The sequence below is a fragment of the Bos javanicus genome, chromosome 17, assembly GCF_032452875.1.
Source record: "Bos javanicus breed banteng chromosome 17, ARS-OSU_banteng_1.0, whole genome shotgun sequence".
Lineage (NCBI taxonomy): Eukaryota > Metazoa > Chordata > Mammalia > Artiodactyla > Bovidae > Bos > Bos javanicus.
Genome location: NC_083884.1, coordinates 71,857,447 through 71,873,166, shown reverse-complemented (window position 1 = coordinate 71,873,166; position 15,720 = coordinate 71,857,447). Strand labels below are relative to the sequence as shown.

The window sequence follows — 15,720 nt, the reverse complement described above, 5'->3', positions numbered from 1 at the left end:
CAAATGGTTCGAAAGTGAGGAAGCCAGGATTTAAACCCAGGCTGTCTGGTGATGAGGACCATGAGTCAAGTCCTACCCACATGTTGGATTATCTCCAGGCTATTAAACCGTCATGGCTATTCCGATTTTTTTTTAAAAAGGTACAGATCATCATGTAAAGTAGGCCATCAGGGAAGCCCATAGTAGACTACCATTTGTGGTATATATAAAGAGAGAATCAAAATAACCAATCTGGTTATTTTGGATATTTGCTTATATTCATAAAATTTTTTTAGGAGGGTATCAAGAAACTCAATGCAGTTAGTTGCAGCTGGGAAGAGCAACTACAGCAAGGGAGTTGGGGTGGAGAAGGCGCTTTCTGAACTTTTAAACATGTGAATGTATTAGAAATTTATTCAGAAGCAAAAAAGGAACAAAGATTTATATTAATAAAAACCACCAGAGAATTACGTGAACAACTTTACGCCAATGGTTTTGAAAACATGAACACTTTCCTGCAAACATATAACTCTGTAAAAATGATATGGGAAGACACTGTCTAGACTTAGAACGGTTAATGCTGTGCTTATTTTAAAGCCTGCACCCCATCTCTTCCAAGACCTCCGGGGGGTACCGGGAGGGCAGGGCTTCTGTGCTTTTCTCACCACTGTCCACCTCAAGCCCAGCTCTGTCCCTGGCACGCTGTAGATACGTGCTGCATGAAGGCTGGACCTTTGGGCTAAGCCGAACCTTGGGACAGGTTGGGGGGAGCGCTAACGCATCACTGGGCCACGCTCTGAACAGCCGCCAGGAGCATCCAGCGCCGAGCGCGTCCGTCACCCGGAGCGCCCGCGAGAAGCCTTACGCATGCGCACTGCTGCCCGAGGCCAGTCGGACGGTACGGCGCCTGCGCAATTCCGGGCCGGGGGGAGGGGGGACGCGAACGGGGCCGAGCGGCCGGCGCCTGCGCAGCGGTGCTTATGGGCGGGACTTGCGCTGCGCCTGCGCAGTCCTCGGCGGCCGTGGGGGGACGGACAAGAGGCGGGCCCGGGGGCGGGGGCGCCGTGAGGGAGGCTGGGCCGGGCCGGGCGGACGGCGCCGCGGGGTTGGCTGCCGCCCTGAGGCCGGACTCAACGGATTCGGGCCGCGCCACCGGGCGAGCTCGCCGCCCGGCCCCAGCCCGCGGAGCCAGCGAGCGAGCGAGGCGGCGGCGGCGCGCGGTAAGAGCCTGCTCCGGGCCCCCTCAGCGCGAGCGACGGCCAGCGCGCCTCTTCTCCGCGCCGCCCGCGCGGCCCGGCCCCGGCGGCCCCGCGGACCCCGGCGGCCCGCGCCTGCGCCGTCCCCTCCCGGGCCCCCCGGCCCGGCGCGCGCCTGCGCCGGCCGCTCCCCGGCCCCCGAGCCGCCCGCGAGGCCGCCGCGGCCGGCAGCCTCGCCCCCCACCCCGGCCGCCCGGGGCCAGGCCGGCTCCGCGCGCGCGCCCGCCGCCGCCCTGCCCTCGCGCCCCAGGAGCGGCCGGGGCCACCGCTCCACAGCCCGCGGCCAGCAGTGCTCTGGCCCCCCAGCCCCCGGCTGGCTCCCTGGCCCGGGCCTCTTGCGGGCTCCGTTTCCGTCGGCCGCGCGCCTCCCCACCTGCGCCCCGCTCTGTGCTGGCAGGGTCAGCCGGGCGGGCGGAGGGTCCTTAATTCTCCAAACCCGGTTCATTGCCTCCGGTTGAACGTGAATACTCTTGTTGCCGAGGACATCTTTGCATTTCCCGCAATCCGGTCATTGTATGGCTTCAGTGGTTAACGCTTAAGGCATCGGAGTTGGTCTCCGGGCAGCTCCCCTGGAGATAGATGACTTGGGAAAAAGAAATCAGTGACCACATAGTTTCGGCCTGCTTAACAAAACCGAGGAAGAATCCCTGTGATCAGTCAAACGCAAGAGAATCTGGGTTTGCTGATGCCCTTGGTAATTCTCCGGCAAGCACGCGAGGACCCGAGGGAAATGACCATAAATTCGTTCTCCTGTATCGATTATGAGGGAAATGTCTTTTTTTTTTTTTTTTTAAGGCATCTCCAGACATTGACAATGTTTCGTAAATTTGCAAGAGATGCAAGAAACTACAGATAATGTTTTGCTATCACCCCGGGAGCTGCATCTTGAGATGAAATCAGAGCCTGGGGGCTTGGTAGATACAGCAGACATCAGTACCTATGGATAGCTTATCAAATAAAGACATCGATGAAGGGTGTAGGCTGTGAAGAGAAGTGGGGTATTGGCCTGGGTAAGATTTTTTTTCCTATAAAGAGATAGCTGGTCCGCTAATTTTTTTTCCTCTCCTTTTCTCCTTTGATGGCACTCCAAGCAGTCTTTAAAGACTCAACTTGAGACAGCTGGAGGATGCTCTTTGCTCAATTGCCTGTGCGCATTCTTGGTATGTAGGGATTTTCTTGACGTTCATTTTTAGTAAGACAGTGAACATTGTGCCGTGGTAAAGCCTTACGCTGCGCACCTAGGCAGCAGTCCAGATACCTGAGTGTCCAGTTCAGCATCGTAGTGAGTGGAAGGTGATTACAGTGGTTGTGGCTGAGGTGAGGCCTGTATCAGAATTTCTGTTTTAAACAGCTTCTGGGGGTGCGTATCTGCCTTGCGTCGTCTTGAGACGGGGTTTCTGTGAGGCACAGGCTCTCTATAGCTGACTCGACCCAGCGCATCTTGTATTTCAGATCACGTGTGCGCGCTCAGTCACGTCTGACTCTTCACGACCCAGTGGACTGTAGCCCGCCAGGCTCCTCTGTCCGTGGAATTTTCCGGGCAAGAATACTGGCACGGGTTGCCATTTCCTACTCCAGGGGATCTTCCCGACCCAGGGATAGAACCCCTGTCGCCTACATAGGCAAGAGGATTCTTGACCACGAGCGCCACCTGGGAAGCCCGTATTTCAGATGACTCAGGTGGTAATACTGCTTTGGTTCAAAGTAATTATCAGGGTTGGGTTTCGTAATGCATTCAGACTTGGTGTATAGCCATACACATTCAAATCACGTGGCTCACTTACGCGTGGTTATTACGCAGTAGAGGAAAGGCGACAAGGCGTTAGGCGAGTAAATGCTCTTTGTGGCTTCGGGCAAGTCAGCTTTCCTTTCTGGGCGCCATTTCCCCACGTGTAAAGGTGGCATTTGGAAGTGGAGATGGAAGGGCTCTGCTTGAGGTGTCGGCTTTAATGTTCAGTGGCTCCTTGGCTACTTAGTCCTCTCCAGCCAGAGGTAGAACTGGGCCTTCTCACCAGTTCCATGACACTGTGGTCCTTAAAGATTGGAGAGGTGGGGTTGGAAAGCTGCGGTGAACAGACCGTGGTCAGGCCATGAAACGAAGTGTTGAGTGGGCTTCAGTGTGTTAAAGAACAAGGACAGTATAGAGAGTTCTTTGTAAAACTAAATTTATTCAGTTAAAAGGCTGTTCTTTCTAAAAATGTCATTTTCTGGGTGTTAAAGCATCTTTTATGGCATGATGGGGATAGTAAACGGTGGTATATGGGATTGTAAATGGCAACTACCAGGTTCGTTTCCTTATCACAATAAGATTTTTTTAGAAAAAAAGAGAACCTAGAATCTATTGTTTTGCTATTGCAGTAAGGGAGTTTAGGAAAAAGTTCCTGGGGCTTTTGCTGCTAAGAAGATTACTTTTGAAGAGTAAATGTGAGTTTACTTTGTGGTTTGTCACAATCCACAGGCAGGTAAGAAGGCTCTGTTACGTATTAACGATACTTCTATTCTGATCACCCTTTCTACCAGATATAAAATGTCAGGATATTCGTGGGTGTGTGTGTGTGTGTGAGCCCAGGCAGGGGAATTCCTCCCGGTGGTTGGAATTGTTCTATTGAGTAGACTGGCTGCTGAGGTAAAGAACCCCTGTGGGGATTCGCAGTCAGCTGGGAAATCTTTCAGTACGGTGGCCCCAGTCTTTGGCTGTGAAGCACCGTGACCATCAAGAAGGCAGGCTGTGCTGCTGGGAGACATGGCCGGCGTCATCCGTTTTAGAGTGCGTGTGTAACCGATGGCCTTTGTGTCCAAGAAATCTTAAGCATTTTTAAAGATTTAAAACTCTTAACAGATTTAGAGTTATCGTAAATTTTTTTTGTACATATAAAACCGCAATGTATAATGCGTATCAGACATGCATTTTTAAGGTGTCTCAAAATATTATAATCTCTAATTCCTGAAATACTCATTTTCTCCTTGGAGGACGGACTGCTCTCACTCACCTCTGAGTGCTCCAGTTTCGGAGGAGAACGCGGTAACTCTGTAACAGACATTTGTCCACAGAAAAGAGGGCAGATGTGTTTTTCCTGACCTTTCCTCACGTCCTCATTGTCCTGGCTTTATTTTTTTGGTTAAATCCTGAGGTTTGCTCTGCCTGTCTTTCTAAAATGTTAATCTGCTGAGTTACTGCCCCGCCCCGGCACAATTTAAAACCCTTCAATGCCGCCCGCCCCGCCGGTACTCACACATCTCCTGCTGGAACGCTCTTCTTTCACCTCGTCCTGCAGACTCGGCTCAGAGTCCCTGCCTGCAGGGCCTCCCTGTCTCCCGCAGGCCCGTTCAGCCCCCTCGCCGTAGGGTTTGGCCCCTGGTGCCTGACGCAGAGCAGGGTGCAGAGACCCTCGGGCCCGGCCCCTCCAGAGGTCCACTGGCCATGCCAGCCCTGCGACACCTCCCAGCCACGCACGCCAACTTGCGGAGTCCATTTAATTGTGTCTTAGCGTCTCCTTCAAATCTGGCTTCTTGGTAGAGGAGACTCGGTAATGTCTGTTTTATCAATAAAAATGAGGCGGGCATCATCTTTACTTGTTGCATATTGTCTCTTTTCCCCTCCTTGCGAACCTTCTGCCTTGTGATTTTTAAAAATCTGATGTTACTGAATGGTAAAATTTTAAGAAATGAAGATGTCAAATTTCAAGTTTGTCTTTTGTGCATATAGCCCAGGGAAAACAGGAATGTTAAAGGGGAAAAAGTACTTTGTCTCTTAAAAAAAAAAAAAAACCAAAACCCATATTGCACTACTTTTCAAAAGAACTGAGTTTATACCAAAGAAAAAAGAGAGAGAGATCCTGATTAAGTTTAGAAAACAGGCAAAGAAACTGGCAACAGGGTTAAAATTTGTCAAGAAATACTTGTTAAAAATGAAAGTTGTCCCTTTCTTCCTCTCTCCCTTCTCATGTTCTTGGAGAAAGTCCCAACTCAGCCATTTTCCCGGGACACCTTGTCCCCCAGGAAGTCTTGAGGCAGTTTGTTAAAGCTGCTTTTTCCACAGCAGTCACAACTGGACTCCTTTCTCCCATGAGGGACCCTTTTCCTCCCACGTAGGAGACACCAGTGTCCCGAGTCCCACTCCTTTCTTTCCCTGGAAGCGTCTCCCGGTCACAGCTGTTGTGCTCACCAGGCCCAAGAGTTCTTGAGCAGGAGAATACAGAGTTTTCTCCTTGCATACTTTTTTGGAAAACGGAAAACAAAACCTTGATGGGTTTGTCTCAGTCTTTCCCTGGCCTCACAGCTCGCCAGATCTTAGTTCCCCAACCACAGATTAAACCTGGGCCCCCAGCAGTAAAAGCACCAAGCCCCAGCCACTGGACGCTGGGCAGTCCCGTGGTTCAGGTCAGTCTTCAATCTTCCGTCCCGGCTTCTAGTTCTCTCTTCCTGGGGTCGGCGTTTTCTGCAGACCCCATCACGCCATTGCACTTGCTCAGCTGTGCTTCACCTCTCCTGTTACACATTATCTGCTGGGTTTTTCAAGCCTGGTTCCTTCATTTATATTGTTTTTTTTGGCCGCGCTGCGAGGTTTGCAGGCTTAGGTCCCCAGCCGAGGGTGGAACCTGCACCCCCTGGATTGGAAGCTCAGAGTCATAACCGCTGGACCGCCAGGGCAGTGCCTGGTTTATTCGGCTTTTGGCTGTTACGGATGCTGCTGTGAACCTCCATGTACAGGGTTCTGTGTGGACAGATGTGTTCTCTTGTCTCAGATGTGTGCCTAGGAGTGGGATCGCTGGGTCACATCGCAGCAACGTTAAGCCTTTAGCGTCATCACCAACTGTTCTCCACAGCTGCTCCATTTTACAGCCCCTCCAGGCCATGTCACGTTCTGAGTTCTCCACTTCCTGATCAGTGTATGGGTATTCAGGGGGTACTTTTAAAAACATGGGACATTTTTGGTCCTTCTGCTTTTTGTTTTTCTCACTCACTTGATACTTCTGGAAATTCTATTAAATTAGCTCGTACCAGTCTGACTCACTATGATGAATAGCTTCATAGTCTTGATAATATTCCATAGTGTAAATATACTGTGTATTCATTCAGTTCAGCAGATAGTAAGAGGCTGCTATGTATCAGGCACCGATTTAGACTCGGAGGCGATGAAACATGATGCTCTGTGCTCTTAGAGTTTACTTTCTAGTAGGCGTGGGGGTGAGACCTCAAGAAATAAACAGGTAGCATAGCCTAGGGTTTCACCAGGGCAGTCTGAGTCTGTGGCAGCTTTCTGAGGAGCACCTATGAGCTACCAAGGCTAAACGGCCCTAAATGTTGTTGCAGGTTACTTTAAGGAGAAGGTAGAAACATTTTAGTAAAATAAAAAATAGGAGAAAATAAATAAAAGATCTAACTGCTTAATGTGGCTGAAGAGTTCTGGGCGATCCACTGATCTGTGGTCGGGTGGTCAGGGCAGGAGTCCTTGGTGAGCAAGTTAGCACGTTTATGAATTGCATCCAAGTCCTCGTACTCCAGTGCTTTGGCCGCCTGATGTGAAGAGCTGACTCACTGGAAAAGACCCTGATGCGGGAAAGATTGAAGGCAGGAGAAGGGGACGACAGAGGATGAGATGGCTGGATGGCATCACTGACTCGATGGACGTGAGTCTGAGTGAACTCCGGGAGTTGGTGATGGACAGGGAGGCCTGGCGGGCTGCAGTCCATGGGGTCGCAAAGAGTCGGACACGACTGAGTGACTGGACTGAGCCTCTTACCCTGGTGCCGAGTAATAGACGCCCCTCCGCAGGGGCCAGGTGAAGGGCGTGGGGGTGCTTTCTGAAGGGCGCCGCTGAGAGGACTTTGGGGGACGTGGCAGAATTTCGCACCCCAGTCTTGTTTTCTTCCTGAACTTTCTGTACTTACTATGTGGCCCTTTGAATTATTGAGGTTATCCCTCCAGTAAAGCCTAAATTACTCGTGGTGAAGCCTAGGGAAAACAGTTTGGATCTTCTGAAATGGTTAGGTCTGGAGGGCATTCCCTCCAGCGAGGGCAGCTTTGTATTGATATGCAGCCTAGCTGGGCCTACGCTGATCTTTCTGTGTTGGCCCTGGGGGTCACGCAGGTAAAATAAATGTTTGGTTCTGATTTTGGTTTTTTATTTGACTTTGAAATGAAGTTAGAAATGCACACCTTCTTGTTACCCATCCAGGTGACAGGCCAGCTCCATCATCAGGGGATGCTGGTCATCATGAATAATCAGAATGTCACTCTAATGAGTAAAATATTATCCTGCAGAAGTTTTGGGGGGCAGTTCGGTTACTAATGAGCCTCGTATTTTGAAAAAGCAACAAAACAAAACACGCCTGCAGGCTTGTGTTGCAGTAATGTTCCCGAAGGTCTGGTGTAATGTCATATAATGTACTATATATAAATGCCAGCCTGGTGCTGCCTCACTGCACAGGGTCTCCCTCTCCTCCTCCCCTGGTTCTGCTTCTGGCCCTCCTTCCCACCCCCAGCACCACATGTGCTTACTGGGGTTGGGTTCTAGCACTTTATTTACAAAACTAGTTTAATTCATAAGATTTATGAGGTTTAGGTTATTAGTAGGTGGAATCTAGTGAGCCTCCATGGCAGCGTGATTGAAAACCACACATCCCACCTGTACCGTTCGTTATAGGGTCCTCTCACAACACATTGTAAAGTAGTTAGCACGACTGTTATTTTCCTTATTTTATAAATGAGGAGACGAGGTTAAGAATGCAGAGTTCACCAGGGGCCACGCTCGGCTTTGAGCCCAGGTTTCCCGTGTTCTTTCCACTGTGATCTGCTTTTCAGCTGGAATGCTCTGCCCTGCGGTTGAAGGAGCCGCAGTGCCCTCCCGCCTGGAGCACAGAAGGTGGGGCTGGGCATTGTTCCTCTTGAGGTTGAACTGTTTGAAGAGCCTTCACGTGGAAAGAGCACTGGATTGATTTTGTGCTGCTTTGGCAGGTCCCCTAGTAAATGGCAGTCACCGTCGCACTGACGTTCGGCTCCACATGTGAGAACCTGCCCGAGAACTGAAGGGGCCCCTGGTGACGAAGGCTGGCGGGCGGGGCTGGCCGCGGTGCCCCCGGCCTCGCAGGCCCACCCTGCTTCCCCTCCTCTCCCGAGTCTCGCCTCTCCTCCCTGCAGCCCCTCAGAGCCAAGCTCTGCGTACGGGACTGTCGTCTGACAGTTACTGGTGACTTTGGTTCATTTTTCTCACGTATGCAGTCCGTCTTCACTCCTTCCGTGTTTTAAATACAGTGACAGGTATTAATTTGGAATTTGTCATTTTTTTCTCCAATGCTGTTTCTGTAGGGATTTTTTTTTTTAAGCTGGAAATAAAAATTGAAGGCGGGGGATTTATTGCATGAGAGTCTCTGCTGAACGGCTAACAAAGGGTTTCCTTTCTCCCCCAGGGTTTAGTATCCTCAGAGCTAACCCCTCAAGGCCGCTGTGCTGTCCCAGTCCTCGCCGCACGTGGCTGCCCATTGCGTGGGCGCTCTGTCTGTCTGGCCAAGGCGTCCCGCAGGTGTGGAGAGGGTGCTCAGCCGCGGCCGCGTCTGCATCGAGGCCACAGAGTGGCTTCAGAGAAGGGCTCCCTGTCCCTGAACTGCCTTGCAGGTGAAGCTTCAGAGTGTGGTGAGGTCAGGGAGAGGCCTGCCCCCCTCTAGCCGCTGGTTGCTTTGTGCACAGCAGTTACTGTTTCGTCTGCCGTGCTGTCGGGAGCCTGGAGCTTAGACGTGTTAGCCCTGCTGCGTCTCAGGAGGGAACCGGGGCGTTCCAGGTGACTGGGGCTGGAAGGGGTGACGGGCAACTGCCCTGAAAAGGAGATTCCCTCAGGAAACAGGCCAGTGGGAAAGTGAGGCCGGCAGACTCCCCTGCGAAAAGTTCCCTGCGATGCTCGTGAAAGCCGGTGACGTTCCCCCACTGTTCCTGGGGCCCCGAGAGCTGCATCTCGGTGCCTGTCCGAGGGTCTTGCCGACCCAGCCTAGTGCGGGAAGCCCCCGTTCACCTGGTGTCTGCTGCTGACCTCCCGGCCCGGCCCCGCGTGAGTGGGAGCCTTTGCTGAGTGGAGGGCCCGGCCGTGCGGTTGGCGTAGGGGCCTCGCTGATTGTTAGCTGCCTCGGAATCTGTTGCTGGGTAACTTTCACTCACTACTGCTCTTCCTGCTTTCCTGGACCTTGTGAAGTTTGAAAACGGCTGTTTGGAAAGAGGAAGTAAGAAGTCAGGATGAGGGAATTCGCCTCTGTGGGGCAGGGAGGAAGTGTGTGCAGCTCACCCTGTGGTGGGACTCCGGGCCTCCACCCAGAGGTGTGAGAACTGACTCCTGGACGTGAGTAGCGTGTCCAGAGTCGTGCGGCTACTGTGTGGTGGAGCTGGCACTTGGACCCAGGTTCCGCCTGAATGACCCACGTCCTCTCCTCTAGTGCACGGTCTCCCTTGTGTTTTGGAGTCCTTAGGAGGGATGATTGTTTTTTAAAGCTGAAATAGTTAAATTACTCATTTACAGTAAATCAGGTTAGATAGGCAAGGTTCTCAGAGATAGGATTTGGTCCTTGGGGGAAATGTTTTGAATTTAAGAAATAGTTTTGGAGGGATAGAATCCAAAGACCCTCCCACCAACTTGAGTTTGGGGTGAGCTGCTGTGCCCTTTGTAGGGATGTCTCTTGTCCCTGATATCTGTTACTAGTAGCCCAGAGTCTGCTAAGTCAGGTAATGTTGTTTTCAAGTTTTACTTGTTAAGAATTAGAATGAAGTACTAGGAAGAAAGATTGATCTCACGTGTTCTGTTTTCTTGACACACAATTGGTTGTGTCGTACTGAATTTCTGATGCGTGATTGAGTTTGGAGTTCGGGTGTGAGATTGTTACTCACGCAGTAAAGACAAATGGTGTGACCCTCAGTTGGCAGCAGCGGCCGGTGTGCTTGGGTACACGGTGCGGCTCAGCGTCTCACACGGAAGCATGCGCCGTGACATTTGGATCTCAGAAGGAAGTGCTTGCCTCGGCCTTCCTCTGTCCCTCCTGCATCCTCATCCTGCCGCTGATAAGCGCCCAGCAGAGTCCTTTACTCGGTTGCAGGACGTGGTGAGGGGCCGTGCCCTGTGTCACAGGGGTCTGGAGAGCGCTTCCAGGATTTCCCCTGACACGCAGGTCCCTCCAGCGGCGGATTGGGCCCCTCCGGTCCTGACTTCGATTCCGCCTCTCGGATATTCGGCTCCCCCTCTCTGTGTGGTCCTTAGAAGATGCGCATGGCACTGGCCCTGCCTCGCCTCGGGTGTGGGGCCGGGAGAGGCCTGCCCGTGCCGCCCTTGTGTTCACCGTGCGGGAAGGCGTGCCTTCCTGCCGTCCGGGGCCTCTGAGCCACGCCTGTCCTGAGACTGCTTCCAAGGTGGGGGGCTCTCACCCGGCGGACCCTGGACTTGGGAATGATGGGCCAGCGGGGAGCGCTGTGTGAAGCGGGCGCCGGGCGCAGCGCTGGGCCAGCTTTCGAGGCTTGGAGGGGCCCCGGCGCACGGCCTCGGACTCTGGGTCCGGAGCTCTGTGGCGGACTGGCTGACCGCGCCTGCCTCCCTGCTGCCGAGCCTGTGCCCAGCTCCGGTTGCCAGGTGAGCTCCTGGACGCCAGCTGCACTTACGTTGCGGGTGAAGAGCGAATACTTTCAGGTCCAGGTGCGTTGCAAAGGTTGCGGGGCAGCGTACAGTGAGGCCTGCTGTGGTCCCAGTGCCGGGGGACGGGGCTGGGCAGGGGCGCAGCGTGGCCGAGGCGGGCTCCGGCCTGAGGTGTGCAGGGGAGTGGGCATGCCCTGAGGGGCTGTCCCGCCTGAGAGGCGGGTGGTGTGGAGTGCTGGGGCGGAGACAGGGGCTCCAGGGTGTGCTGCCCTCCTGGTGTAGACGCTGGAAGAGGGCTGCAGAAGGGGTGGGCACGGAGACAAGGGTTGTGTTGGCTACCGCCTGCCTTGGGGGCTGGTACTCGTCTCCACTGGGGTTCAGCGTCTCACCACGGCCGCGCTTGAGACTGAGGAGGGCGGCCCGTCGTGGGGAGCCTGGTCGACACTGCTCATGCCCTGCCCTCGGCGGCCATCCACGGGAGGCTCAGGTCTGCTCGCCTCCGATGAGAGTAAGGAGGTGACCTGCTGCGCGTGGAATCCTGGGCAAAGCGCCCCGCAGGCAGTGGACCCTCAGGGTTTAGTCCCCCGCCTTCCTTCTCACCGGTGTGCTGTCGGGGCACCGGACCGTAGTGGCTTTTCACCGTCCGTCTGGGGCCGTGGGTCTGCCCGGCAGCCAGCGAGGAGACCGCAGGAGGCACAGGTCAGCGCGAGCCCCTGTGAGCCCCTGCAGCTCCGAGCCGCCTCCAAGCCTTTGTCCTTTCCCAGAAAACGTGGTTGGAAATCAGGGGTGTAACTGGCCCGTGTCATAACTGTTCCCTGTTCTTCCAGCCAGTTCTGTTGGGTTGGCTTTCTCAGCTCAACAGGATGTCTGTGCAGACGAGGCCCTATCTATGGTCTGCTGCACAGAGACGAGCATCTTCCTTCCCTCCTGGGTTTAAACCAGGCTTTTCGTGCCAAAGTCAGCCTTGACGCTGTTGATTTTTGGAGTGAGGAGTGTCCTTGAATTGTAGGATGTTCAGCAGCACCCCAGCTGTGACACCAACAATGTCTCCTGACGGTGCCGAGTGTCCCCTGGAGGCCGGAACCGCCCACGTGGTGACCACTGCCTGATCCTCCATGGACAGAGGAAAAAGTGATCCTTTCGGTTTTTCATGAGTTTTCATTTTATCTAATCAGCAAAACACTACTGAAAAAAGATTTCATTTTTATTAAACTGAACTCAAGTTCTAATCTATTTTAATTTGGAAAGACTTTCTTTGTGCTATTGGTAAAACATTTCTCAAATCTGAAATTTTTAGCTTTTATTTTTTTAAGGGATTTATTATATTGTTGCTGCCCCTGCTGCTAAGTCACTTCAGTTGTGTCCAACTCTGTGCGACCTGGTAGATGGCAGCCCACCAGGCTCCCCCATCCCTGGGATTCCCCAGGCAAGAACACGGAGTGGGCTGCCATTTCCTTCTCCAATACATGAAAGTGAAAAGTGAAAGTGAAGTTGCTCAGTCGTGTCCGACTCTTTGCGACCCCATGAACTGCAGCCCATCAGGTCCTCCATCCATGGGATTTTCCAGGCAAGAGTACTATTGTTACATTTGAATAATTAGCGAATTACAAAAAATGTTTCTTTCTGTATTTCAGAGTTAAAAATGTTCAAATATATCAAATTGGTATTTTTAATTAAAAGTATGGCCGACAGTTAATTTTGTGAATACAGTATTGTGTAGTTTTGTAACTGCCTGCCAAAAATCTGAGCATAAAGCCATGGTTTGAAAGGATCATGAATAAACATTTTCTTTTTGTAAATATTCAAAAACCTTGGCTGAGCAGGGAAAGGAGGCTCAAGTTCTCTTGCATTCTGGGAGTTTGAACTTTGGGAACCGATCTGTTCTGGACTGAGTCTGGAGAAGTCATTTGTGCACCGCAGCCAGAAACTCTTCTGGGCTGTTTTTTTCCAGCCTTGTCACTCATCTGGAATGGTAAGCATTGGCAGTAGTTAAGCGGTCTTTTAGCAGCTTATATTAAAAAGAAGGCCTCCAGGATGGATCTGAAGCGGGCTTCGTGTAAGATTAGGGTTTGTTTGTTTGTTGATTTTGTTGTTCTTTGCAAAGCAGTAAGAAGACTTACAGTTCTCCGTTTGAAAAGATGCAGGGAGCTTCTAGTTGTTTCCACGTGTTCCCTTGTGTTAAGCCCTGCAGAACAATAGAAGCGCTGAGTGCGTGTGAGTGGCTTTTTCTGTGACCAGAGCAGAGAGAGGCGGACTCGCGCTTGTTGCGGTTTTTGTTGCTGGTGGTCGGTGCCTTTCTCCTAGTGTCTGGTCAGTAGTTGGAGTTTAGTGGCGAGCTCAGACTCAGGGCAGGCTGCTTACGTGCCACTCCGGCCTCAGTCTCCTCTTCTCCAGGCACGTAGGGTGGCTTCTAATCAACTGTGCTGGTCTGGGCAGCACAGCCCTCCCCCGGCAGCCTGCTCTGGGCTTAAACAGCAACACCAGCAGAGTGTCTCAGCCGCCTCATTACTGTCTGCCTCTCTGCCCTTCACAAAGCTGCATTTTTGAAATGTTCTTCATCCTTGTCTCCTACCCAACTTTTTATTCCATCCCAGTGACATCTGACTTCTCTCCAGCCGTCCCCGCGGAGCGCTGTTGGCCCTGCTTGCCACTGCCCCCTTCTGGTCGACTTCAGCGTCCACTCGGGCACGTGGTCCTGTGGATTTGCCCCCCAGACCCCTTGCCGCCAGCGTGGCCAGGCAGAGAGGAGGTGGCTCTGAGGGGCTGGAAGCGGGAGAGGGGCTGCTTTTTCCTTTCCCTTCCTCTGTGGCCAGGAGAGCGTTTGGAGGGGGGCGCACACTTGGGGTTAGTGGTGGAGGTGGAGGAGAGGCCCGCTGGAAGGCCGCCTTTCCGCGGGGCCGGAGTCTGCGTCACTGGTTTCTGGAAGCAGGGAGAACGCCTCCTAAATGTGCGCATTAGTCGATGGGCCACACCCTAATTTTAGGCAGGCAGTAACATCTGTGTTAACATGAGAAAATTTCATTTTCTCTACGCTTCCCCTTCCCTCTGCCCACTGCCACTCATGGTTTGTTCTCTGTGAGTCTTTTAAATGTTTATTTTTATTATAACATGGGGTTGCAAAGAGTCCGACACGACTGAAGCGACTGAGCGGCAGCAATATAACCTTTAAAAATTGTGGATCGTGATACTAGACATCTGTGGTTTGTGTAATGTTCGAGCTAAATCGCTTCAGTCGTGTCCCACTCTTTGTGACCCCATGGACTGTAGCCTGCCAGGCTCCTCTGTCCATGGGATTCTCCAGGCAAGAATACTGGAGTGGGTTGCCATTTCCTTCTCCAGAGGATCTTCCTGACCCAGGGATCAAACCCACCTCTCTTAGGTCTCCTGCGTTGGCAGGCGGGTGCTTTACGACCGGCGCCAACTGGGAAGCCACGCTTATGTAACAGTAAGTGGCGGCTTTTGCTCCTGTTAGAAATGGACTTGAAGGAACTTCCCTGGTGGCTCAGTGGATCAAAACACACCCACCAGGGCAGGGCACATGGGTCTGATCCCTGGTCTGAGGAGATGCCACGTGCCGTGGGACAGCTAAGCCTGTACGACATGCCTGCCCTTTAAAGCCTGAGCTGCAGCACTGCGGAGCCTGTGACTCTGACTCCCGAAGCCTTGCAGTCGCACCCACTGCCTACCAGGGAAGGCCTTCCGAGTCTGTCTGTTTTTTTTTTAATGTACGTCTTTAAATGTACTTTCTGGTTGTGTGTTAGAATTCACAGAAAGATTTAAAAAATGTGTATGTTGAGGAATTCAGAATAGAAAGTCTGTTGCATTATGATTTACTTAATCAAAACATTTCTAATTGAAGTTCTTTTCAACATTGTTTGATTTTGTAGTACTCATGATTTTATCAATTGGTTATTTGTTTTGATATATTTAGCAACATTTGCTCACAGGCTTCAATTTAGTTTGCTAAATTTCCATTTTCCCTTGACAGTGATTCCTTCTTAGTGTTTTAAGTCTCTTTTCTTTAATTTAAAATTTTAATATTCTTAAATTTTGAATGTGGAGTTTGTGAAGAGAGAGAGAGAGATTTAGATTGCTTGGATTGAAACCTTTTTTTGAATTTTAGTGGAGTGTTATCAATATATAACATAAAAACACCATAGCTAATACCAAACACCATAATTTAAACACCAAAGCAGTTTCCTTTTTTTTTTTTAATGGTTCTGATCCTGGTTCTGAGGGTATGAATTATGAGATAGAATGTTTGAATTTCTTTGCTCCTAATCCGTCCTCCTGGCCTTCCCAACAAGGCCAGCAGAGTCAGCGTGACTTCTGAGGGCTGTGCGGGCGGGCCTGGGGCCCCAGTGCGTCTCCTGCTCACCCTTCCAGGGAGCCCCCACCACGCACCGGCAGTGCCTCTGGTGTGTGGTTTTCAGTGGGAAGGAACCGGAGGCAAGTGCTGTGTGTTGACATCTCCGTGCCACAGTGTATAATTTAATGCAGTAGTGAGTAAAAATACTCGTTAGTCATTCCTGATGAAGGGTTTCTCTGACAGAGAGTCCTTTGAGTTGCTGCTTTTGTTTTAACAAGGCATTAGTCATACTTGGGGCATGCAGTGTGTTGTTATAAATCATGCCAGCTCACACTTGTGCCATCCTTGCTGTGGGCCACCCTGCTGAGCACCGGGGCTTCATTATTTCATTTAATCCTCCCCAAATCCTTATCAGGTGGGTAGTATTATTACCATCCCATTTTATAGATGAGGAAACAGATTTCAGAGAGCCTGACTTACCTGCTTCAGGATACAGATTTGATCAGACACCGCAGGTGGGGCAGTCTCCCAGTGGTGGTGGCTTGGTCACTAAGGCATGTCCGACTCTTGCG

The 15,720-nt window shown here is 51.8% G+C and overlaps 1 protein-coding gene across 6 annotated transcripts in view; it reads left to right on the top strand.

The window, feature by feature from the left end:
- Positions 1-1,030: 1,030 nt before the first annotated feature.
- Positions 1,031-15,720, top strand: part of SPECC1L (sperm antigen with calponin homology and coiled-coil domains 1 like) — an 86,121-nt gene continuing 71,431 nt past the window's right edge. For 2 of the 6 annotated variants that reach the window (XM_061385557.1, XM_061385554.1), the window contains exon 1: positions 1,036-1,199. The gene's annotated coding sequence lies outside the window, so the exon portion shown is untranslated. Of the gene's footprint in view, positions 1,200-1,570; positions 2,246-2,422; positions 2,916-15,720 lie in introns of those variants that run through there. The other 4 variants (XM_061385560.1, XM_061385559.1, XM_061385555.1 and 1 more) reach the window with 4 other exon arrangements.